Source organism: Notamacropus eugenii, chromosome 4, assembly GCF_028372415.1.
Source record: "Notamacropus eugenii isolate mMacEug1 chromosome 4, mMacEug1.pri_v2, whole genome shotgun sequence".
In the NCBI taxonomy this organism is placed as follows: domain Eukaryota; kingdom Metazoa; phylum Chordata; class Mammalia; order Diprotodontia; family Macropodidae; genus Notamacropus; species Notamacropus eugenii.
The window spans coordinates 28,228,712-28,253,128 of record NC_092875.1 but is presented as its reverse complement, the minus strand read 5'-3'; the positions used below and the strand labels follow the sequence as shown (position 1 = coordinate 28,253,128).

Here is a 24,417-nt window from a genome sequence, read left to right as displayed (position 1 = left end):
TTCTTAAATTGTAAAATGGGGATGATAATAGCACCTAACCCCTAGGGTTCTGTGAAGATTAAATGAGATAACATTTGTTTAGAGCTTAGTACAGTGGCTGGCACATAATAGGTGCTTAATAAATGCTTATTCCTTCCCCCATCTCTCTCTCTGTCTCTCCTCTTCCCCTTTCTCTTTTCCCCTCCTCTTTCTCTTTCTCTCTTCCCTTGTCTCTTTCTATCTTTCTTTCTTTCTTTCTCTCTCTCTCTTTCTTTCTTTCTTTCTTTCTTTCTTTCTTTCTTTCTTTCTTTCTTTCTTTCTTTCTTTCTTTCTTTCTTTCTTTCTTCCTTCCTTCCTTCCTTCCTTCCTTCCTTCCTTCCTTCCTTCCTTCCTTCCTTTATTTCTTTCTTCTCCTTCTTCTCCTCCTCCTTCTTTCTCTCCCTCCCTCCCTTCCTTCCTCTCCCTTTATGCATGTGCGCGCACGCACACACACACACACACACACACACACACACACAAACACACCCTACAACTCTTTCTCCAAAAAAGAGAACTCACATTTCTCTTATAATTCTACTCTATGATTGGACTGCACCCAGGAACATATTTTGAGCCAGCTAAACAAGACACCCCTCTCCCATCAGACCTATACTGTCTGAATATCTCATTATAATAATAAAGGGTGAACTCAATGAACTCTAAGCTCCCTTTGAGGCCTAAATCCTATCACCTATGAAATGCTTGTGCTTAGTTACATTTGGGGAAGTCAAACCCATTGTTTCAATGAGTATAGGCCAGTTAGCTTTACTCCATTGCCTAGTCTCACACTATTCACTTAATACCAGCTACTCTATCAACTGAATCCCTTAAGCCCTCACATTGGTCACCATTTCATAAACATGGTCTGGAGCTGGGCATCTAAAAGCTGTATGTGATTGGTTCCAGGCCAATCCATTCCTACTTATGGAAAGTCGACCAAAAACCCCCTGATTAGTTGAATTGGTGTTTCCAAAATGTGATTAGGATATGAATGGGGCCCTTTGGCCTTTCTCCCAACACAGATCACAGACTTTTTGAATTGGAAGGGTCCTCATTAGCCATGTGAGGCCCAACCAATATCCTTTCTACATACACACACACACACACACACACACACACACACACACACACACACACACACACACACACACCCCCCAAATCTCCACTGCAGCATATCCTAACAAAAAGTTGTCCAGTCACTTGTTGAAGCCCCCTGAACTCCCAAGGAGGGGAAACTCACTGCTTCCAAGGCAGCCTATTCCACTTCCGGGGTAGTTCTCATTGTTATGAAGCTTTTCCTGGAAACAAGCTTAAATTTATCTTTTTATTACTTCCTCATTCGTTCTTTATAGTCCTGATTTCTGACCATATAAAATCTCAGCATTTCAGAGTTGGAAGAAACATTGGTGGTGGCCTACCAGTGCTTCTCAGACTATGGGTCATGACCCCATATGGGATCAGAAAATATTTGGCAAGAGTAAAAATCTTCTGAATATGCAACCACCAAAAATTAATTAAAAGTCAAATGCTTAATGAATCCAAGGTGTTTCTGGCAGCATCTGCCCATGATGCATCGCACAACTCCATAGCAGCCTTGGTTCTGAACACAAAGCAAGTGCACTTTGCACTGGCATGCCATCATGTCATGCAATGCCAATGTATGCGGCTGAAACATGAAAAGGGATCAAGAGTAGAAAAAGTTTAAGAAGCCCTGGTCTAACCCAACTCAGACCCCACAAATACTCTCTGATTAACCTACCTGACAAGTGGTCATCCAGACTTGGAGATGCATGAAGATCTCTAACAAGAGAGAACCTGCTCTCCCCTTCCCCCGAGACAGCTCATTCTAACTGTGTATTTCTAATAGCTTTTATTTTTCTGACACCACGCCTAAATGCGTCTCTTTGCAACTACCACCCTTTACTCCCGATTCATGCACACTTTCTTTCCACCTATCACTGCCTTGGTACCCAGTGACAAAGACCTTTGTGATTCCTTTCTGAGACTCTGGCTCCATAAAAGCATCATTCAGTCTTTTCTTCCAGTCCAGCCTGAGATTCCCTGGTTCCTCATTGTTGAGGCTTGTTGGAGCAGAAAAAGCCCATTTCTCATTGTGTTGGCATTTGGAAATGCCCCAAGAAAGCTGCCTCAATCTGCTAAAATGAAATGGGAAATTGGGGCACAGCTGGCCCCCAGGCGCTGAGATCTCACCCACAGAGAGGATCTGCCAGGACCAGGGAGGTCTCAGTGCCACACTGGCCTAAAAGTGGCCTCCTTATGATCCTTCAGCTAGGGCAGGGCTAGTGCTGACTGTCTGAATAACAGATTACAAACAGGTTAAAGGAAGGTCATGGACTCTTTTGAGGAAAAACTCCAAAATTAATGCATACAGAAACTTAGTCAGATGGGTCAAGAATGCTTTGCTTAATCCAATAAATAACAACAGCTGGCATTTCTACAGCATTTTATGGTTTGCATAAGAGAGAGTGTCATATTATTGAATAAAGAGCTGGTCTCAATGCTAGGAGAATCTAGGTTTGAATTCTTCCTTTGACACAGTCATTGCAATTCTCAATGCTCTATGCCAGTGGGGATAAACATAAAAGTGAGATCCCTGCAGGCCACATAGGAACTTAGAAAATCATGCATTAACATTACGTTCTATTATATTTTTATTTATTTTAAGTGGTTCCCAATTATTTTTTTATCTGGTTCCCCATCTATAAATTGCAGAGAAGAAACTGGTCTGTATTAGTAGAGGAATTTTCTTCACTTGGGAGTTCTCTATACCAATGAAATCACAGGGCCAGTTCTCGTTCCTTTAAAGTTTGCAAACTGCTTTTCATGTATTATCTCACTTGAGTGAGATAACAGAGCAGGCCTGTGTGGGAGGTGCTACTAGTACTCATATTATGATCTCTGTTTTACCAAAGAGGAAAATGAGATTCAGAGATTAAGTGACTTACCCACCTTGACCCATCTAGTAAGTGTGTGAGGCAGGATTCAAACCTGGTCTCTCCTGACTTCAGGTCAAGTGTTTTGTTTTGTTTTTTTATCTGATACTATCTATTGTTTCAAATAACAAATAATCACAATTGTACATCTAAAACTGGAAAGGTCCACAGAATTTATCTAGTTCAAACCCCTCATTTTACAGATGATGAAACTGAGGCACAGTAGGGTTATGTAACTTGACCAAGGTCACATAGTAAAAGAGTCAGGATTTGAATTCAGGTTCAGGTGGCACAGCTGGATTTAGAATCAGGAAGACTCATCTTCATATGGGTTCAAATCCAGCTTCAGACATTTACTAGATGGCTGACCTTGGGCAAATCACTTCACCCTGTTTGCCTCAGTTTCCTCATCTGTAAAATGAGCTGGAGAAGGAAACGGCAAACCCCTCCAGTATCTCTGCCAAGAAAACTCAAATGAGATCACAAAGAATAGGACATGATTGAAACAACTGAACAAGAACAAAATGATATAGCAATGGGTTATTTCCTTCAGAACACAGAGATATTTCCATACCCAATGTTAGCCCATGGCTAATAGAGCAGGGATATAAGCACAGATAGTCTAGATGAGGCCACAGACTCTTTCTGCCCTCCTTGCCTTCTGAATTTTTCTTCAATTTTGTGTTTTTAACACTGCAAAAGAAAATGGCAAACCACTCTAATATCTTTGCCAAGAAAACCTTATGGACAGCATTGGCATCACATGATCCATGGAACATGAAGAGTTGGACATAACATGCCTGAACACCTGAATAACAAATGTCCTTGACCTTGTGTATGGTATCTCCCGTTTGGCTACTGACTCTGCCATTGAGTTATTCTAAGATTAGCTCTAGTTCATCCTATACGTATCTTACTATTATATGGTTGTTTACATGCGATCTCCCCATTAGACTGGAAGTTCCTTGCAAACAAGGATATCTGTATGCATATCTGGAAACTGAATTGTGAGACACATTACATACATACATACATACACACACACACACACACACACACACACACACACACACCACCTTGCTGCCTGGGGTGTATGGATGTTCAGGAAGGATTAGTCTCTCTGGTGTAGGGACTGCCAAAGGGGCTGCTTATCCATTTTTGGTGTGCACCTTCACTCAACTCTTGCCTGTGTCTCCAAGAAGCTATAGAATGTGTAGTGGCCACACCCCAGGAAAACCATCTTGGCAGAGAGATTCAACCAGGTTGAGGGTAACTGGTGAGCCTCAAACCCATCAGTGTCTGCTGTGGAACACCAGCGTGGAGAGACATCAAAGATGCCATCCACTGCATCCAGGGCCATCAATAGTCACCTTGACTTTTGTCTTACCACTGGACTTTGATATCTTTGGAAGAGAGAGTGAGGCTGATGACTCTGCAACTCTGCCTCACTTAAATCTAATTCATGTTCAGGTTAAGACATCCTCCCATGATATCACTGGTCCTATTTGAATACAAAGGACAGACAACAACATTCTCCACATGATGAGAAGGTCCTGAATCCTGGATCCAGCATTCCTAAGTCATTCATCTATTAATTGGAAATAGCAAATAGGCCAATTTGTCTCGAATGTCCAGTGAAAAAAGGCATGAGGGTATCACTTTGTGCTCTTGGTCTCTGTTTTCTTTTTGAAATTATAAGTTCCCTGAAGGCAGAAGCCAGGCCTGGGTAACTCTTTTCATATAGTACCCTGTGGAAGCCAGAGTTTGCTATGGACTTTTGTGCAACAATAATTGCATGTTGTAGGAGTAGCAAAGGCAAATTTTAGAGCAGAGTTCCCTTGAAATTATTGGGAATCCTTTCTTCCTTGGAGTGTTCTGGGTCAGGTTACTATGAAAAGGATGCTTGGAATGTTAACCTCCATTCACCAGGACTTCCTGTACTGAGTTCATCCCAATCAGGGAGCAAAAGAAAGCTTTCTTTCCTTTCCTGAAGCAATAGGAAACTCATCCATGCTGCCAGGTTTAATATCCTGCTCACCCAAACATGTGTAGTCTATGGTCTCAGAGTTGAGCAGCATCCTGGCCCAATCCTTCTTCAGGCTCTAATTCAGATCTCTGGAAAGGAAGTCAGGCCCCCACAGCTTACAGGACCCTGAGACAGAAAGCTGGGGGGGCTGTTTCTGCTTTTGTCAGAGACAGTAACTGCCGGCATCAGAGACGCATGGTGTAGAATATAAACTCCTTGAGGGAAGGCACTGATTCATTTTTGATTGTGTAGCCCCAGAGCCTTATATGGGTGCTTGGAACACAGTAAATGCTTAATAAAATGCATATTAATTGATTACCGGTTGATAAGATATAATAGAATACAATAAACCCCTTGAGAACAGAGGCTGTCTTATTTTTGTCTTTGAAGCCCCAAAGTTTATCACAACGTCCAGTATCCAGTAGATACTTAATGAAGGTTTACTGATTCATAAGAATATAGGCACTCTGAAGGCAGGAGCTACCTCTTTTTTCTTTGTATCTGTGGTGTCCAACACAACGTCTGGCACACACTAGATACCTAACAAATGGTACTTGATAATGAATGATTGACAATGTAGAGAATGTAGAGAATGAAGTGGGGCACACTGGGTAGTTCTCCTCACTTGCCAATAATCTCCAGAAAGTCCTGAGTTTCCTGAGTTCTAGTGAGAAGAGCGTGTAAAAGGAAGAACTCTAGATTTGGAGTCGGAGGACTTGGCATCTGCTACTTCTTACCTGTGTGAACTTAGAAGTCATTATCTTCACTTATCTTCCAATTTTACAGATGAAGAAACTGAGACACAAAAAGGTTAATGACTTGATGGAGCTACACAGCTGGAGCCACAAGGCTGAGTCTTCTGACTCCCAGTTCAGTGGTCTTTTCATTGCACTGCTCAGCCAGCTGAGCAAGGCTTCCTTCAGAGGGTAAACTTTGTCTTTCCTGGAGGATGGAGGTAGAAAGTGACCATCACAGTGTTTGTGTCAATTCCTTGGAATTTCTTGGAAACAAGAGCCATAGGTCTGAATTCTAGTGAAAGCTCCCATTGGAAAGTTTTGAGAAAAATACTCCTCAGGTTCCAAAAGGGAAGTGAAAAAAATTACTTTTCATTGCCTAATGGTGAAGGAATCTTCTGTATTCTTTGTAATTAGAATTGTAGAACAGATTTAGAATTGGAACAGACCTTAGAAGCCATGGAATTCCAAGCTTTCATTTTCTAGTTGAGGAAACTGAGACCAAGAGAGGTGAGGCCAATTGTTCAAGGTTGCACAACTGGTAAGCAGCAGAGCTGGGATTCAGACCCAGGTCCCCGATTGGAGTTTCAAATGCTCTTCTGCAAGCTTGATGATAACACTGTGTTTCATTGATGGGCTGGTAGAAATTTTTCATCTTCTCCTCCCATCTTTTCCTCCTTCTCTTTTTTCTTCTTCATCTTCTCTTTTTCCGCTTCCATTTCCTTCTCCTCCTTCTCTTCTCCATCTCCTCTGCCTCTTTCTTCATCTTTTCCTCCTCCTTCCAGTTGTTATTATCATCTCAAAGACTCCTAGATTTATCAGCTGGAAAGGACCATAGAAGTCATCGAGTCCAACACCTTTATTTTACAGATGAGGAAACTGAAGCACAGAGAAGCCTAGGGCCCCACAGCTAGCTAAATGATTGCAATTTAAAGGGATTACAGACTGCACAGTACTTTCACTTTAGGTTCAGATCTTAAAATACAATGGCACACACTCAAACAAGCTTAATAGGCAATGAAGTTTATTCAGCAATACTACACATAGTGAAAGTTAGCAAGTATATATATATACATACATATAAAATATATAAATATATATAAAATCTAATAGATAATAGTTAAGACAGAATAGAAAAAGAGAAGAAATACATCACCAAGGTGGAGCTTCATCACTTAACACGACTGGGGAGGCTTCAAAAGGGGAGGAGCTGGCAAGGGTTCTGGCTGGGAGAATTAACAGAAGCAGGCATCCCCACTTCTCAAGCAAAAGACCTCCAAAGATCCTTCTCCCACTCAGTCCCTTTATACATGGAGCTTAAGGGGAAAATGACTGTAGAACAAAGAAGGACCTCAGTCAAAGTTCCAGATGTCTATTTTGATGTATGTGCTCAAGGACTTGCCAGATCCTTGAGCACATACACCTCCTCTGTTAAGGAGTTTTATGACTCTTAACATAAGGGTGTTTTTGTTCTGGCTGTGTGGTTTGTTAGTTCTTCCTGTATTTATGTGCTGCTTCCTTTGGCACTCCTGGTTACACATATCAACTTTAAGTTACATTCCTTATGTCAGGTGATACGGTGGTCATGCAAGGGACTGGGGAGGATCTCCTCAGCTTCCCTTACAATGATTGAGATAGGATTCCACCTCAAGCTTTCTTATGTCTAGAGCTCTATCTGCTGCATCACCTTACTGCTCTCCATTTTAGACGAGGATATATACCCCCTTCTCTTCTCTGATACTGTTCCCCACACAGGTACAAGCCTTTATCATCTCACTTCTGGACTATGGCAATAGCTGCTCATAGGTCTGCCTGTTTCAGGTCTCTCCCCATTTCAATCCATCCTCCATTCAGTCAATGGAGTGATTTTCCTAAAATTTAGGTCCAATCATGGCACTTCCTCTACTCAATAAACTCCTGTGGCTCCCTATTGCCTCCAGGACCAAATACAAAATGTTCTGTTTGTCATTTAAAGCCCTTCATGACCTCTCCCCACCAATACACACCTTTCTAGTTCTTTTCATACCTTACTCCCTGCCACATACTCTTTGATCCAGTGACACTGGTCTCCTCGCTGTTCCCCAAACAAGCCACCCTATCTCTTAGCTCCAGGCATGCTCGCTGACTGGTTGTGTGACCATGGGTGAGTGGTTTAACTCCCTGAGCCTTAGTTTCCTTTGTTGTAAAATGGGGGTAATAGTAGGACCTACTAAACAGTATTGTTAGAAGAATCAAATAGGGGAATGCAAAAGTGACCTCGAACTCAGAAAGGGCTGGTTTCAAATCTCGACTTAGATGCACATTGACTACATGACACAACCTCTTGCTCAAGGAAACTCTCTAAGATTATAAGTTGTAGATAAGGTGCCATTGCAGCAGGTAAACATAGGGCACGCATATCCTAAGGGACAGTATTATCCAAAAATAGAAATAGAAATAAGAAGAAGAGCTCAGGTATTCTCAAGTAGAAATAACTTGGAACTTGGAGTCTGAAGATTTAGATTATCTTCAGGCTTTTCTGATCACTAGACACGTGATGTTTGGCAAGTCAAGTCCTCTTACTGGCGTCAGTTTCCTTTTTTGTAAATGACTAAGCCATAGTAGGTGATCTCTAAGTCACATCCAGTTTGAACATCTTGTGATTTATAACAGAAAGGGCTCTAGAATGGGTGAAAAGTGAACTAGCGTCTGCCCCTGATTTGCTGCATAATCTTGGGCCAATACCTTTCTTCTCTAAGTCTCAGTTTCCTTCATAAAATGTTAAGACTGGACTACAGGTATGGGAGAGCCCTTCTAGCTCTGTTACCTTATGGCTATACAGAGAGGAAATTTAACATAATGGTTTCAGTGCTGGATTTGGAGCCAGGAAGTTTCACATTGTACCTCTGGCACTTGCTAGCTATGTGACCATGGATCAGAAATTTCCCCTCACTGAGCTTCAGGTTCCTTATCTGTAAAATGGCAATAAGGCTAATGCTATCTCCTTCATAGAATTGTTGGGTGACTCAAATGAGATAATAGAGGTAAGATTCTTTGCAAAATTTATAACTATATAAATGCTATTACCAAAATTATTAGATTTACCAACAGAACTTCACAAGACAACTCTAAGACTCTAAGTTGTAGAGAAGGTGCTGACCAATATTAGTAAGGGGAGTTTCCCTGGTTAGAAGTTTCCAGGGAAATCACAAGTCTAGTCTCTAACCTTATTGACTGAAAAAAATTCTGCTAAAGTAAAAACCTAGTGAATGAATGGCAGAGAAGTCCAATCTTTAATTCCCCACTGCATACCATGCTCCAGCAGCTGATCCACAGGCTTACAGAAGAATGTAACTTTACCCACCTTCCCTCCTCCTAGTGCCTTGGAAAAACAAAATACAGAAGCCTTTTTCCTGGCTGAAACAATGGCATAGCAATGCTCTGTACTGGACCATAGTTCAGTCAGAGCTGAGTAAGAGAAGAAACTGGGATAGAACATTTTGTATCTATTTGACATTCCTAAGGAATGAATATCTGAGGAAAAGAGCCTGACATGCAACTGGAGCCAGTTCTGTTCACCTGGAAGTCACTTGGGGCAGAGATTAAGATCTAGTAAATCATGAATTGCCTGGCATGGGAGGGTACTAAGACAGCTTTGAGGTTCAGCCCCCAGGAAAATTGCTGTCAAAAGGGAAGAAGTCAGAAAGTGATCTATAGGGGAATATAAGGAACAAAAACACTGGAATTACCAAAGCTCTCAGGAGGAAGAAAAGCTAGTTAAAGACTGAGCATAAAAAGGTAAACCAGTAAAGAAGATATTAATAACAAAAGGGAATGTGACCTCCAGACCAGCTAAAAGAGTCCAGACACCCATGAATAAATATTGCAAGACAAAAGAAAATGAATCAACATCTATTGAAATAGAGGGTCCTGTGGATTCCCAAGAAAGCATGGAAACACAGAAAGGTGCTTTGACAAGATTTAATAGAAAAGAATTGTAAAAGCAGAATTTATGATCTATACAGCAGAAATAGCTGGCAGAATAGGAAGACTTGAATCCTTGGTGGCAAGTCTCACCAAATAAACAAAAGAGACAATAACTAATTGAAAATGCAAATACATAGAAGTGGAGAATAATCAAGCAGAAGAGAAGCAAAAATCAATACTGTTAAAAGAAAATATGATCCCCATTCAAGCAAAACATACTAATCTCAAGCATAAGATGTTTAATGACAATTTAAGGACTGTAGGTCTTCCAGAAGAACATAGCAAGTCAAAAAACCTAAATACCATATTGCAGGAAATAAAACAAGAAAACTGCTCAGAACTTAACCATAGAAAATAAAGTACCAATTTAGAGAGTCCTTAGACCTCATTAAATTTTTTTTTTATGCTGCAAACTCCAAGACACGTAGTGGTAAAATAGAATAATTCTAATTAAAAGCAGCAGATTTTTCAAGGCACCAGAAGGACTTTAAAATATAAAGGAAAAGGCATTTGAGTAACACAAGATGATTCTGTACCTATTAGAAACTGTAGGAGGGAATGACATAATGTCAAGATACAATATAAACTATTCTGCAAACCTGAGCCTAACCATAAACAAAAAAAAGATGGATATTAGAGAGAGGTGCTCAAAATATCCCTGGAAAGATAACCCAAATTGATCAAACTATTTGCCTATCAAATAGCTCAGACAACAGAAGAACAAGAAAGGTAGAGGTAGTTTCCTCGCTGACAGCCCCTATATAAGTGAAGTCATAGGTCTGCTCCTCCCCTAAAACCCCAAATAAATCCTGATCTATGCAAACATGGACTTTTCTGACCCAGGCCAATCTCCTTCTTTCTTCTTCATTCTCAGCTCAGTTACTAGCCACTAAGGGAAGCCTTCCTTGCTACCTCTCTGTTATCAGTGTTATTAATCCATGCATTCTAGGAGTCATATTTAAGGAAGTATATGATAGATTATCTGGAGGGTTTCCAAAAAAGGCGACCAAGATGGTGAATGGCCTGGAGTTTGAGACCTGTGAGGCTTGACTGAGAGTGGAGCCTATATGGAGGGGAGGAGAGAAGATGCAGCAGGACATGGGAGTTATTTTGAAGCATTTACATAGTTATCTAAGAGCAGAAGAATCAGACCTATTCTGCTCCGTTCCAGAGGTCAGAACTCATAGCAATAGGTGGAAATTGCAGAGGTAAATTTAGGTGTGATTTAAGGAAAGACTTTCTAATAATCAGAGCTGCACAAGAGAGTATCAGGCTGCCTGCAGAAATGATCAGCTCCTCTGCACTGGAGGTCTTCGAGTAATGGTGGTATGGCTTCTTGGCAAGAATGTTTGAGAGGAAATGCTCACTTAGGGAAGAATTGAGCTAAGTGGCCTCTGAGTCCCCTTCCAGCTCTAAGATTCTGTTGCTTCTTCCTGGCTTGGATGATTCCAGTTGAGCAGCTGAGGTATCTTCCTCCCTTCCCTGCCTCAGCCCTTCCCCCTTCCCCATGCCTGCCTTGCCAGCAGATGAGCACTCAGTAGGGAGGCTGGAGGGGCCAGACTGCAGCCCTGTGGGAAGGCAGGGGGAGGCGGGGGAAGAGGAGGAAGAGAGACATGTTAGTGCTTGTCTGAATCGTCCCAGAAAACTCCAACCCCTACCTGTACATAGTTAGGACAGGAATAACACAGATCACTCAGCATCCCCTGAGCTAAGGTGGATGCTTGTCTGGAATTCAGAATCTCAGTTTTTCATCCATCCTTATAATCACCCCCTCCTCTATTCCCCCTCTCCCAAACACTGACTGCTCTCTTTCCAACTCCCTTTTCTTAATGAACTTCTGTGAATTACACCCTGGTTGTTTAACGATGATGGTAAACAAGCTATGCTATATTGATCAAAATCACAGAATTTTGAGGATGGAATAAATCAACAAGCATTTATTAAGCATCCGTGTGCCAGATACTGTGCTAAACTCTAGGGATACAAAGACAAAAATGAATAATTCATGCCTCAAAGAACTTGCATTCTATCAAGGATGGTGACATGTATACATACATGATGTATGTATACGTGTATATATGTATACATACCTTTCTTCATACACATGCATGTACACACATATATGCCCATATACCTGCTTGTATATATACATACATATACACATACATACACACGTATATATCTCAGCCCATGACTGAAAAAGGATTCTTTCCACAACAGAACAAGAAGTCATCTGGGTTTGCCTTGATGATTTTCAGTGAGAGGAAACTCACTAGCTCGTGAGACAGCCCCGCTTTCTTGGGAACAATTCTTGTTGTAAGGATATTTTTCCTGACATTAAGATTTATAGAGAAAGTTTTATCTCTTTGCTCTAGTTTAAATAGTTATGCTAAAGAATTAGTAATTTAGAAATTTAGAAAATTTTGAAATTTTAAAGGAATTGGTTTCACTCCAAAGAAACAAGCAGTAATAGGAAATAAGGAATGTCACCATGAATTGTATTGAAATATAAGCCAACTAAAATAAGGGAATCTTGTGCAAAATAAAGTTTAGTTATTGCCACTAGTCATTATAAATGAAAATTGATTGGGTTGAAAATACTGCAATGGTACTAAATTAAAGAATCTGATTAGTCCTTGTTTGTACAAAGGGAATAATAAATATTTATACCTGTCTCCCAGGCTTGTTGGGAGAAACACAAAGTTGGGAAGTGCTTAGCACAGTAACTGGCTGTTGTATAAAGGACGAGCACTATCATGTTCAGATCTTGTAATAATACAATTGAACAAAATACTATTTCATTTACAGGTACTTTTTCTAATTGGCATCGAATGTTAACAAATTTGGAAATTTATAGACTGAAGGTTTTAGAGTATTACTAAAAATGGGCTTAAATAACTTTCAAAACATAGAAAAAGCCTGGCACATGGTAGGCTCTACATAACCTACTATGATTAGCCTGAAAATACCAGGGGTAATAAGATAAATGACTTTCTATGAATTGATAAGTTTGGAAGGTATTTAACTAAATTATTATCACGATTGGCGATGTTTTAAGTACAAGAAAGTTAAGAGAAGCTGTTAAAGCAAATTTCTTCCACTTTTCAATCTGAATACTATTATATTATAAATTATTTTATGGTTATTAGGATATATTTTTAAAAACTAGGAAATAATAATAAATAATAGTAAATGATTTACTATTGGGAGAAAAACATGGTAAGATCTTCTTAGGAGATCTTTGTGAGGTTTCTTGGGATGAGCTCTGCTGACAGGGTGTTGTGAAACTGCAGCACTGTCATTTGAAGCACTAGAACTTCTCCCATCCAAAGTGGAGAAATAAACTTTAATGGGTGTCATTTGGGATAATTCAGAAATTTGTGCAATTGTGCCTTTTAATGCTATTATTTTGAACCACCTGTTCATTTGTGGGGAAGTGGAAACAGCAGTACAAGGCTAAACAGGTCTCTTTGGTCTGGGTGACTGAGGAAGGTAAGTCACTCCTTCCCAGAACTACTATCACCAGGAATAATTGTTTAGTTCATAAAGGGGATCAGTGTGGCACACAAGGGATAGGAGATTTAATTAAGCATGAGTGGGTTACTGCAGACAGCACCCCAGTGGCAACTTTCGTAACAGCCACTTGTCCAACTTGTGTAGTTTTTATTCAGCTTGCCTTTCAAGTCAAACCCACTGGTGGCCATCTGCTAGCTTGCACCCCTCTTTGAGCACTTACAAAAAATGATTATTAATGTGCCCAAGAAAGTCCTTGAAATTATTCTCAGGTATAACATCACTTGCCTACATGGACTCTGTTGGGGGCATCTCATCTCATTCTCATCCCATTGTGATCTAGAAATGGTCTGATATTCTCTTTTAGACTTTATATAAAATTTGTGAATAGTTTAAAAAAATTCTAGATGAAATTTTGAGGCTAATTTATGCAAAATAACAATTATCTAACTCTAAATTGTATTAGTGAAATTTTGCTATTTGAGGAGGATACTCTTGGGACTTTAACTTGCTGCAATTCTAAATCTTGAATCCAGATATGTGTCTGATCTCTCATAAGGCTGTTGGTTCATCATTCAAGGGAAATGCCACATGCCCCTGCAGTCTGAGGACTGCCACAGGTGAATGTCTGTCGCTGGGAAAGTTGAGAGAACGACTTTGTGAAGGTGAAGGTAGGATTCTCTTGACTTATTCCTGTCTTGGTAAATAAGACATTTTCCCACCTGGTTAATTCTAAACCTGACTATGACATCCTGTCATACAATTGGCTGCCTATGACTCATACCTGAAATCAAATAGAACTAAGGCTGCTATATCCCTACCATTTTTCCTCACGTAGCAAATTCCATTGATAAGAGTAAGTATAAAAGAAGACGAACTGTATTGGTGATTTTTGATTTAGTAACATATGTTAGTGAGGGATCATTTTGAATTGTCATTTGAATCATAATATAGAATATGGGATATTTAGTTTATAAGAAATTTTTCAGTCTACAACATTCTTTCATCATGATAATATGATTAGGAGATGTCACAGTGAAAAATGTGATACAATTTTCAAATTGGATTAAGAATTTTATGTGTAAAAATTGTTCAAAACATCTATCTAATAATATTCAGGGAGACAGATGCTCATTTTCCAATTCAGGTCCTCATGATGCACCAATTAAAATTCTCTGAAGTTTCAGGTGAATTGTGTATTTTAATGTACTAATTCTTCTTATGGCTCTGTTTTATATTGAGTTTATGTCAAGGGGCAGACCTAAAAGGAAAAAGTCCCTTCAAAGTAATGTGAGAACATGGCTTGTCTTAGAAATATACAATTAAATACCTTGAATTTTATTCATTTACATCAAGGATATGTGATTCTTAATAAATGGATCCACCTAAATATGAAGCTATGATTATTAGAACTTGCTCCTATACCTCGTGAGACTGTAATTGTTATTATTCTGAATCTGATTCAAGGTATGATCATCAAGGAATTCTATTACGCCAACAGCCTGATGAGGTTGACATCCATTACAGGTAGAGTTCTCATGAGGAAGGCTGGGAGAATGACTTTTGGCATGGGCTGAGATAGGCTTCCCCTGACTTGATTTACTCCGTATGGAATTTCCTCTCAAATGTAAAATATCCCACCTTTTAAGCTTGGCTCAATAAAATCGGGTATCTATATTAATCTAGCCTGGAATTAACATGAAATTAGGGAAACATTTTCCCCTTAATGTCCCTATTTTCTTTTAATGGCAAATTTCTACAGTCATTGTAGATTATCAGCATAAAAACAACATTAAGTCTTCATTTCATAGATTAATACTGGAGATAAGAGACCCCAAAGAAAAGTATGAGAGAGAAGAGGTATTAGACTGACTACCAAACTGAAGGTCTATAAAGCCATTATGCTGACCTCATTGATGTATGCCTGGGAAACATGGACAGTATACCGGCACCATGCCAGGAAACTGAATTTTTTCCATTTGAATTGTCTTAGGAAGATTCTGGACATCATTTGGCAGGAGAAGACACCAGACACTGAGATTCTTTTTCAACCTAAATTCTAAGCATTCAAACTCTACTTTCAAGAGTGCAACTCAGATGGGCTGGCCATAATGTCCAATTGCAAAATGTTGCTTGCCCAAAAGATTATTTTATGGAGAACTCACACAGGGCAAATGTTCACATGGTGGTCAGAAGAAGCGATACAAGGATACTATCAAGATCTCTCCTAAGAACTTTAGGATTGATTGTATGACATGGGAGACACTGGCACAGGGCCACTCAGCATGGTGTGCCTATATCGGAGAAGGAGCTGTGCTCTTTGAGCAAAGCAAATTGAAGTAACTCAAAAGAAAGGCAAGATGCACACATTTAAATAATTAATCTACCCCAAATGTTCACATGGGCTATTTGTGCTTGATCTGTGGTAGAACATTCTGAGTTCATATTGTTCTGATCAGCCATAGTTGGACACACTGTAACTTGACTCTAGCATAATAATGTCATTTTGGTCCTCTTTGAGAATGAAGGATAACAATCAACCAACCAAGAGCTATTTAGCCTAAAATTTAGTTCTTCCTAAAATTAATGTGAGGATATTTGGGTATTGTTGGAATAGTTTATGGGACCCAACTGTTGTTCTACTAATTACTAAGTCTAAAATAGAAATATCTTCCCATTTGCTTAAAAAAAATAAAGTGATAAAATGTCTTGTATTACCTTAATGGGAAAAGCCAGTTTTATTTGGGTTTTATTATTACCACTTGAATGTTGAGCATATCTTCTTATAAATAACCTATTTGATCTGCACTGTCTTGAAATTGACTATTCAATAAATACATCCCATCCCAGAACTTTTCTGACAAATGCAATTATTTTGGCAACTTTTAAATGAATGCAGTTGTGTATCAGAGGTCATTGTCATAAAAAAAAATGTGCTGCTAATAATTTCCTATCAAAATCTCATCCTTCTAGGGAGGGATAAACAGTGAAAAGAAAATAGCTAGAAAAGAAAATAGCTAGAGTGATAATTTTTCAATTGGTTTTAATAAATAGTTGTAACAAGATTAGGTAATTATATAAGCCAAATAAAAAAATTGGGTTCAGATTTTTAAAAATTTTTCAGTTCGTATTTGAATTCGCCAACCTAAAAATGGAAATTCTTTGGTGTAGGGATTTTCACATTAGTGCAATTAAGGTTTGAGTTAGGTCTCATTACCTGGCTTGGTTATTGTCATAGCAAACTAGAATTGCATTAAGATCTATTTTTGTCAAAGATTTTTAATAGAGAAGGAGATTTCTGCAAGTAACCTGAACTGGAGAAACAAATCCACTGGAAGCTGTTCTGAAGCTCCATTCATTCCAGTATCCCTATGAGGAGAGACCTCCAGAAGATCATAGGATTATATTAGAAGATGTTTCAGAGACTGGATAACTATATGAGATAGAATGATTAAGCATGACACCTTCATCATCACCATCACCTCCACAAATGAACATCTGTCCCTGAACTTGCAATGACTAGAACCTTGAATCCTCCTTTCCCTTCTCCTACTTCAGCTTTTACTCAACCACTGGCAGCAATGATTGGTAATTTCTCTCTTTATGAAACTCAACCTATTCCTTATTTTCCTGCACTCCTAGTCCTACGGTTATCTAGATCTGTTTGTGTTATCTATGAAGATGTTGCCTCTCATTATCATAAGGGAATGGCTGTTTGTCAAAATTGCTTGAATTGTTTTCATACACTCAAAAGAGCTTGGAATACTTGCATTGATGCACTTGAACAAATTCCCTATGGTCCCCAGATTTACATATTTTATAGGATATGTTTTACGACGACATACCTGCCCCTCATGGTTCTTGGTCAGTGGGAGAGTCACCTCAGACATTTATTGTATATTTAGTATGCTATGAGTTAATCTTTAATCAAATGGAACATAATCAGTTTGTTATAAGTTGTGCCCATTTCCCTCTCCTCTAATGCCAACTTTGTACCCTTCTCCCTTTGTGTTGCCCATGGAGGATTCCCCTTCATGCATTTAGATTGTAATGATCCAAAAAAGACTCTACTCCAATCAGCATTAATCAGTTTGATTTTTTTACATAAATCATAGAGGGATGGATAGGTTCTTATAGTGGACCTCAAACTTTAATGAGTAATGAGGCTCACTTGCACAGCCACAAGAATGCTGACAAAGATATCTCCATCCTATTTACTCAAATTCCATGTGCCTTGGGAAGTCCCTTAATTTATTCTTGTACCTCTGGACCATTCACCAACATGAGCAGGTGACCACTTAGTCAGTGGAGATGCCGCGTGCTTCACCCAACCTGTGACCACGCTGCAAATATGTCATTTTTGATGATTCTCAAGAGTAAAATCTATCAACCAATGACATTCTCTGGTCATGCCTCTTTTGTATATTTAGGTATCAAACCCTATAAAAACAAGATACTGGAAGGAAGGGACATCTCAGATCACAAGGAAGATCTGAGGTTCACTTCAATGGAGAGGACCTTGGACCCTTTAATCTTTAAGTGCCATTGGCTCAGGGCTCTGCCTCAGTCTCTTTTATTGTAGCTTAGACAATTTTAATTGCCACACCCCCTTGTCTCCTCTGATGCTGCCTCCACTCTGCTGTAGACCCTCTTCACCTCACCCCTAGACTATTGCAATAGCTGCTGGGGGGGCTGTCTCCCTGCCTTAGGTCTCTCTCCCATCCAGTCCATCCTCCATTCAGTCAATAAAATGATTTTCCTAAAATGGAGATCTGTCAATGTCACACACACCCCCTCCCACCTCAACAAACCCTACTGATCGCCTATCACCTCCTGGATCAATTTGAAAACACTTTGTCTCTGATAAATGATCTTTGCCAGAACCAGACCTCTGCTCCTTTTCCTGATTCTCTCCAAACAACGGGACTTAATACTTTTTGATTAATTTATTCATTCACTGATTGGTTGATTGATTCTTTCAGCCAAGTTGGTGGGACAGAAAAGGCTATAAAGGGGAGTGATATGTAATAATAACTAGAAAGGTAGGTTAAGGTCAGGCTGTTATGCTGTTGCCCAGTTGACCCCATTTGGGGTTTTCTTGGCAGAGATACTGGAGTGATTTTGTCATTTCCTTCTTCATCTCATTTTACAGATAAGGCAAAGAGGGTTAAGTGACTTGCCCAGGGTCACACACCTAGTGAGTGTCTGATGCAGGTTTGAACTAAGGAAGATGAGTCTTCCTGACTCTAGGTCTGGTGCTTTATCCACTGTACCACCTGTTGAGAAGCTGCTAAAACTGACAAACAAACCAAGAAGTTAACAGTGGGGTTTCTATTTGAACCTAGAGATAATGGGGAACCAGCGGTGCTTATTGAATAAGAAAGAGACATAGTCAGACTTGAGCTTTAGGAAAACACTTACTAAATGTTTCCTGGATTGAAATGAATTGACCTCGTAATTTAATGTCCAGATACTTAAAGACTCCATGTGAAGCCTTTGATGGACCTAACTCACTATCAAGGGGGTCTACCAAGTGGCAATCTCATAATGAAATCATTCAAACAGGTGTGTGGGCACTAAAAAAACTCATACTGTGTGCGTTAGAATGCCCATTGTAAGCTCAAAGATTAGGAGTCAACACAGTGTGGGGAAAAATGAATTGTAGTCTGCCAGACTCTCTATATCTCTAGTAAACACTAGTGAGAATATCACTATTACACTTTTGGCCTGGCTTTGGAGTTTGAAGGGAAGGAGGCTTGAAGAAGTCAAATTTTAAGAAGCTATTCCAAAGTGGAATGGACTGCCCCAGGAGGTAGAGAGTTCCCCGTCCAAAAACCCACCCCCTTTGAATTAATTACAGAGAATTAATGCAAGCTCTGCTTTTACCAGTGAGGGGTCTTGAGGTTACAATAACCAGCCTAAAATAAGTAAGTACTTGACAGTTTTTTTTTAAAGAAATGTAACAGGATTGGTTATATCCATATGTCCACCAGTTGCCACTCTATTTGGAACTTATGGCACAGAAAGGAGAACTGACCAGTCTATGGGAGATCTAAGAGAGATTACCCTCTGTTAGCAAAAAGTCAGCAGTGTAACTGGACTAGGTGCCAGACCTCTTGGCACCCAGGGGGAGGCCCTACCGAGTAGCCACGAATCTCGCTTTTGAGGAAACTCCTATTTCCACTTCTTTCTTGATCCTTGGTCCCCATAGGACCCAGGGACATTAAGAAAGTTCTCTTCCAAGCTCTATATTGCTTGACACAACAGGTGAATCCCAACAATACTGGCTTCTTAAATCTAGGTGAAACAGGACAATGAGAAAGCCTTGGCATGAGACCATCCAACCTAGTTTGGTGTAAGCACTGGTGACAAAACAGGTGCAGGGAAATGAAGCCAGCATAAAAAAAAAACCAAAAAAACAACTCATTATTGAATCAAGGTAGGAGACGTTCAGATACAATTTATTCAAATACTTTGGTAATAATAAATATGTTTGCTTATTAAATGAACTCACACCAGAGTTAGCCAAAGGAAAAAGTTCCACACACAAGATTTAGGGAGTAGATATTGAAGAAGCCCAGAGAAAACTCTGACTCCTCCTACGTGGCCCTCAGTTTTGTCTGTCCTCAGTTGGCACAGGGGGAGATGCTTGAATTCAACCATTGCCCATCATCCCCCTTTACCATCCAAACTGCAGGCATGCCCTGCCAATGGCATACATGGATGGGAGTCCTGAGACATACCTAGCTTGTCACAGTCTCTCAATCATATATGCTTTCTCTCTAGCATATGCGCTGCAACCAATGGTCAAAATGTCTCCTGGATGCCCATGTTGGTCAATTCAGGCCGTACAACTTAAACATAACTAAATTAATTTTTTCTTTTAAAAATTATTTTATATTGTGATCTTAACAAACACAAACATTTCAGTGAAAAAGAATAGGAGGATTATATTTATACAGTTAAATATTTAATGTACAGTTTAATAGTTTAAGATGTATACATGTATTTATAGACATATGTGTATGTGTGTATATGTACATATGTATATACCTAATATACCCATATAGTGCATATATAGTATATATACTTAAGTATAATGTGTAATTTAACATATTAGTGGCAAAACTGCCATATTTGCTTATGTCAATTTCTATACTTTTTTCCGTGCATTTAAAAAATGTTTTATTACTATTCCATTTGCTTTTTCTTCATCCCTATCTATCACTACCAACTCCTGATGGAGAGGTGATGGACCAGAGATACAGAATTAGCTCTGCATACAGTTCCATGTAATATATATTTATTGTGTCTAACATGTATGACCTTGTGCTAGGTGCTAGAGATGAATGAATGCAAAGAATTATTAGTAATAGGACAGATGGATGAATAAAAAAACATTTTAAAGAATATGTTATGCTCCGGGCATGTTGCTAAGCACTGGGCTTGGTGAGATAGTATCTGCCTTCAGGAAACTTACATTCTAATGATACATATATAGAAAACATTTATAGGGGGATGATGGCCAGAGAAGGAGGACTCTGGGGAGTCACAAGGATTTTGATTGGTCTTTCAGTAGTGATAGTAACATGCAAAGATGAAAATGCAATTAACCCTGCTTTTGAGAAGTTTATAGTCAACTAGAATGCTTACATATATATATATATGTAAGATGTACATATATATCACATATATCTCAATATGTGATATAGCCTGGTTAACTGGGTTTCTTCGCCCCAGAGAGAAGAAGTGGGAAAGTGGACAGCCACAGCTAGACCCAGTGATGAGTCCATGAGGGCAGGCCCTGTACTCAACCAAAGAAGTTTAGCAAGCCTGGTGTTTAATCTTCTCGGCCTGCTCACTATTGCTGTACTCAAAGGTAGTAAAGGTCTACTTGTCCTACATGGGGGCATTTGTAAAGGGCACCAGCACCCTTCACGTATTTCCAGATCAAACCCCACTCCTGGTCAAAAAGAACATTGAACCAATATGCAGAAGAAAATGGAACCCAACAGGATGTTACTGTCTTGTTAAATTTAATACATAGCTCAATAAAAAATACTCTAAAAATATAAGTTGATATTTTCATACATGATTCTCTCCCTCTCCTCTCTCTCTCCCATCTCTCTCTCTCTCTCTCTCTCTCTCTCTCTCTCTCTCTCTCTCTCTCTCTCTCTCTCTCTCTCTCTCTCTCTCCTCCCTCTCTCTCTCTCTCTCTCTCTCTCTCCCTCTCTCTCTCTCTCTCTCTCTCTCTCTCTCTCTTTTGTGAATTGACATGTTTATTGGTGATTGAAAAGTTCATAACAGGGGCAAGAATACATACTGAGCCTATGATTTCATTGCTTCAATATAAGGACCTCTCTGGTGAGGAAAGTCCCACCAATGCTCAGTACCTCTAGTCTTAGAGATACCTAAAACATTGAGAGATTCGGTGATTTGGCCCAATCCCACAGATAGAATATATCAGAAACAGGGCTTGAAATCAAGTTTTCTTACCTCTGCTTCTCTGTCCATTATGCAGAATGATCATTAAAAATAAAATAGCACACAGAGATCCTCACCTGCATGGGCCACTAAAAATCGGTCCTATTGGGTTCCGAATAGAGCTAGTTTTCTAAGACTCTCACATGGACTGTTTTATCTCTGAATCGAGGCCAACGTTAAGATTCAGGGAGTTGGTCCAGCACATGCATCCTCCATATGCCTTTGTCCTCTAGATCATTTTACATACTATTAGTAAACCCCTATCAATAAGAGATCCAATGAATGCAAGGCTGATGCTCTCTCTGTCTCTGTCTCTCTCTGTCTCTCTGTGTCTCTGCCTCTCTCCCCTAAAATCCAGAACTGGTCTCGAGAAGTCATTTTTATTTAACACATCTCAGGCACAAAATGTTTTTGGATGGTACATCCCAATTCCAAACTTACATGCATAGGATCATAGATGGAAAGCCATTGAATTCAGCTCCCTCATTCAGGTCTCCCAATAAACAATCAGTTGATCAGACAATAAGCATTTATTAAGCACCTAATATGCACAAGACACTAAGTGCCAAAGGTAGGCAAAAACACAGTCCCTGACCTCAAGGAGCCCACATTCTAATGGGGAAAACCATGCTGATGACCATGTAAGCAGTCACTCAGTCTCTGTTCCAAGACCTCCGGAGAGGAGGAAGTCACCCCACTAGAAGCAGCCCATTCTATTCTGGACTCACTCTCTTTGTTGAGGACTTTTTCTTAGTATCCCTGCCTAAATCTTCCTTTAGCACTTTCCCCTTCTGTCCCAGGTTCTACCCTCTGGGGTCAAGCAGGAGAAATCCAATCCCTCTTCCAAGGGACAAAATAATGGACACCTAGCTTGTGAGTGTCAGAAACCGGGACTTGAACTCAGGTCTTTTAACCCAATCCCTGAACTTTTCTCCACCACAGTTCATCCAAATCCTTCTATTGGCACCCAGGTCTCATTCTCTGCTTTTTGGCTAGGCCAAGGGACAGCAGCACAAGTGTAAACGCCTGGGAAATTTATTTTTTCTTTTTAAAGGCAATTGTGTATTAAATCCTCAACCACAAAGGACTCGCTTATTCAGAGAAAAAAAACTAAAGCATTGTAAAGCAACCAGTTTGAAACAGTTCACCGATCCATACTTGAGGGCCAAAAGAGCAACTCCTGCTATTAAAGGAGCTCACAAAGACACTTTTGGGGGAGAAATTAGGGTGTGTTGAAGTGCTCACAAGACACCCTGTTCACATATCAAGGACAGTAGAACCAGAGGGAAAGAAAGTTGTGCTGGGATTTCAGGCTTCAAGGAATGATTCCTTAGAAATGCTGTCTTTTCTGCCCCAGCTCCCAATCCAGTACAATCCATTTGGGGTCTTACTTCAGTTCCCCTGATGACCAGCGGGGCTCCCCTTGGCATTTGGCCCTAGAAGCAAGACTTTTAGAGTCCAACTTCACTGGTGGGGCTGGCGCCCACCCTTACCCCAGCTTCTCTTTGGCAGCCCTAGGCTCCCCCAAGCAGGACCTTAAACCCATGGTACTCACTGGCTCTTGGTGCATCCGCATGCCAGGCTCACTCTCTGCCGGCCCCCCACCTTTTCCACAGCTTTTCCCATTTGGAGATCCAGAGCCACAATTAATCAGCCAGGAACCTGATTCAGCCTCACCACCAGTGTAACTCCGAATGAATTAGGATTAATTGACATGGGTTGGCCCCTCCCCACCCCAAACCAGAGGAAAGACTGGGGAGGGCTCCTGGGCTCTAGAGGCAGAGCTCCAGGGGAAGGGAAGGGCATAGAAGAGAAGAGATGGGCCAGGCCACCTCACCCAGCTCTGGTTGGGGCTCCCCTCTGCAGAGGCAGGGAAGGCAGAGATTTCCCTGCTGCTGCCACCTCCCACTCGGCTGCATCCCCTAAGTGCCGGGGGCTCTGCCTCCAGGCTGACCTTTCTTCCATTTCAGATCCCTTGCTGAGAGCTTGTGGCTCAGGTTTCCTCTGGGGGACCTGGCTTGGCTGTTGGAGGACACACGTTGGAATTGTCGTCCTGGCCTTGAATTCCTTGCCTGGGCCAGGCTGTGTTGTATCTGCTAGTGACAGGGCCAAGAGACTTCTGGCTCCTGGGGGTGGGGGGGCACTGACCATCCCAACCCTACCAGGTGCCAGCCTCATGTGTAGCAGGATGATGCTGGGAGACCCTGAGGAGCTGAGGCTGGGCAAGAAGGAAAAGGAAAGCTGAAATGCTAACCTAGTTCATTCTAGCCCCACCTTCATATTGAATTGGCACCCAAAACACCCCAAAGGCTGCCTTTCAGTATGACAGTGGGAAAATCGACCACATCTGAAGTCAGAGGACCTGGGCTCAAGTTCTGATTTTGATGCTTACTAGCTGTAATATGTATTATAATTATATATTATTCTACAACTAGATGGATAGAGTGCTGAGTCTGGAGTCAGGAAGACCTGAGTTCAAATTTGCCTCAGACATTTAGTAGCTGTGTGATTCTGGGCATGTCACTTAACCCTGTTTGCCTCAGTTTCCTCATTTGTAAAAATGACCTAGGAAAGGAAATGACAAACCACTCTAGTATCTCTGCCAAGAAAAGTCCAAATGGGGTCATGAAGGGTCAGACATAACCAAAATGACTGAACAACCCACAAAGACCCTAAACAAGTCACAGCCTCAATCTGCCCCCTAACCTCATCTGTAAAATGG

General features: G+C 40.4%; 1 protein-coding gene across 8 annotated transcripts in view; it reads right to left on the bottom strand.

Moving 5' to 3' along the window:
* Positions 1-23,512, bottom strand: part of NOS1 (nitric oxide synthase 1) — a 249,654-nt gene extending 226,142 nt beyond the window's left edge. For 4 of the 8 annotated variants that reach the window (XM_072600318.1, XM_072600317.1, XM_072600316.1 and 1 more), the window contains exon 1: positions 23,251-23,512. The gene's annotated coding sequence lies outside the window, so the exon portion shown is untranslated. The remainder of the gene's footprint in view (positions 1-23,250) is intronic. The other 4 variants (XM_072600321.1, XM_072600322.1, XM_072600320.1 and 1 more) reach the window with 3 other exon arrangements.
* Positions 23,513-24,417: the final 905 nt, after the last annotated feature.